The 2,777-nt window shown below is 41.1% G+C and overlaps 1 pseudogene; it reads right to left on the minus strand.

Annotated features, from left to right (window-relative positions):
• Positions 1 to 385: 385 nt before the first annotated feature.
• LOC125344554 lies at positions 386 to 1,432 on the minus strand (annotated as a pseudogene).
• Positions 1,433 to 2,777: the final 1,345 nt, after the last annotated feature.

Below are 2,777 nucleotides of genomic sequence, written 5' to 3' on the forward strand. Positions count from 1 at the left end.
CTTGGCCCAGCACAAAAACGCAATTTGTTTCTGGCCTTGTTTTTCAAGCAATTATGTATACAGGGGAAATAATGTCTGCCAATCAGTTTCCTTTTTCTTTTTCCTTTGAGTTGAGAAAAGCAAAGTATATTTCAGATTTGGAAGATTTTTTACTGCACAGAATCTAATATTGGTACAAGTGTCCTGGCAGCTGAAAGTGGTTGACGTTGGAGTAACTTGTTTATGTATTAAAATTTTCAGTATAACCTTAAAATGGTGCTGCTCTTTTCATATAAAATTTAACGTTGTAAGAAGCAAGATATATATACTGGATAAGCAAACAAAAAAATATATGGGGTGCTTCATGCTTTTTTTCTGCAGTGTCATACTTAACGTTTAGTACAAATTAGAGGCCTGCTTGAATGCCAAATGCAGGACCTTTATGTGGTTCATTCAAAGTGGTAAGACCTCCAGCTGGCTCACAACAAAATTGTCCACTCTTTGGCCCAGGTTTTAGAACTTTGTCAGCTTTGAAGTCATCAATAATGTCTTCAGTGTCTTCAGGTGTCAGATCCTCATAATAGTTTTCATTTATTTGAACCATTGGTGCATTTACATAAGCTCCTGAACATTCCACCTCAATAAGAGTGAAAAGTTTTGGGCTGGGGATATAGCCTAGTGGCAAGAGTGCCTGCCTCGGATACACGAGGCCCTAGGTTCGATTCCCCAGCACCACATATACAGAAAACGGCCAGAAGCGGCGCTGTGGCTCAAGTGGCGGAGTGCTAGAAGCGGCGCTGTGGCTCAAGTGGCGGAGTGCTATCCTTGAGCGGGAAGAAGCCAGGGACAGTGCTCAGGCCCTGAGTCCAAGGCCCAGGACTGGCCAAAAAAAAAAAAAAAAAAAGAGTGAAAAGTTTGTCAGGTGTTGTCTTGTCCCCAACCTTTAGTCCAAGCTTTTTCTGAATGGCATCCAGTATCCTGTCTCAGTAATGAAGCAGTCAAGGTGTGGTAGTGCAGACTTGAATGTGTTATTTTCCAACTGGCTTTTGGTTATACATTGTATAAAACGTTGCAACTTCATATAGTTTCATCAGAAGTACTTGTAAAACTTCTGCAACCTTGTTCATAGCAGAGATGGGAAACTACCCATTCTGCCTTTTGGCTAAATCCAGGACTGGAAGCACAGCTGTTGCTTTGTTTCCTTCTGGATAGTTTTTTTTCCCACAATTGCTTCTATTCTATTATGGTTTTCTGGTGTGAAATCAAATGTGATATCTGGATTATTCTCAGGAGTATCTCTGTGCACAAATAAGGCTCCTCCACACCATTCTGCTCAGATGACTTATGCAAATTCCTGTTTGTCTTCCCAGTGTGTAGTGAATCTTGCTGCTCTGGCCTGAAAAGCCAGGGAGAAGAACATGGCTGGCCAACCTGTTTGCTCCACAAGGTTGTACTAGGAAAGAGTCAATCAGTTTTCTAAGATTAGTAGATTAATGAAAATACAATGATTGCTATACATTTGTTTGATGTAGATTCAGCAGTAGGGTGATTACCAAAGTCTGCGTTTAATCTAGAAGCTCTGGGGAACACTAAGCATGTATTTGTAAGAGGTAGATAGCCTTCCATATGGCCTGCATCCAGAAACTTGTGCCTCACTGATGTTTGTGACACCAGTTTGGGATAATATCTTTGTTTTATTTGGGAACATGTCCCACTCTGATGCTCTCTCAAGTGGCTACTTGCAGGTGTCTTCCCAGGAAACTGAGAACAGTAAGAGAATGTACTATTGTATCTAGGATCATCTATGGCATTTGTAGTAACTGCAAGTCTTCTAAAATGTTGTCCCAGGATAGATTTGAATATGGAAGCAAGGTGTTCTCAAAAAATGATCAGGCTTTCAACAATTTTTTTTCCTTCTAAATCTGCAGATTCTCAAGATTCTTTGGGACAGAGCAAGCATTGCCCACTGCAATGAAATTTCATAATTATTCTCTGGTACCCATGCTCACATCCAGGCATGTCCTGAGAATAAGTAGTAGGAGGAAAATACCCATCAACACAGCAAATTAGGTTTCTTTGTGGCTCATTTCTGAGTGCCCATCATTCTATATGTCCCTGCAGGCATCCTGCAGGTGGTAATTCTTTCTTATGTTGAGTAGCAAGGATGGTGATGTTTGCTCTCGTGGGTACTAAAGCAGGTCCAAGAAGACATGTCCCATATTGTGACTGGTGCATAGGACTCTGGTGGACACAGATCTGTGATCTTTACATCTTTACTTAAACTGCAAAGAGACAGATACAATAGCAAATCAAAATAGGTCATTGGGGCATTCACTCATTCATTAAAATCTCTGTCTCTGTGGTATGGGTCTGAAGACAGCATACAAGATTGATTGATTTATTGCCAGTTCTGGGGCTTGGACTAGCACTCTACCACTTGAGATGGATGTGTGTGTGTGTGTGTGTGTGTGTGTATGTGTGTATCTCCAAGGCTTCATGTATACAAAGCAAGCACTTTACCACCAGGCCATATTCCTAGCCCTTGCATACAGGATTTATAATCTAAGAACCTACATAGTGGTGCAGAGCTGACACTGTGATATTCCATATAACCTGACCTCCAGTTCTGCTGTCTCTGGGCCCTGTGACCTTATAAAACTATCAGACCCTTCTTAGTGTCTGTACCTCAGCATTGTGGAGAGATATCTATGAGCTAATGACTGCACTTCAGCTAACAAGTACAGTCCCTTGGGCAAAGTATCTTTGCTATAAATATACTGATACACCTTGCATATATT

Source organism: Perognathus longimembris, unplaced genomic scaffold (assembly GCF_023159225.1).
Source record: "Perognathus longimembris pacificus isolate PPM17 unplaced genomic scaffold, ASM2315922v1 HiC_scaffold_153, whole genome shotgun sequence".
NCBI lineage: Eukaryota > Metazoa > Chordata > Mammalia > Rodentia > Heteromyidae > Perognathus > Perognathus longimembris.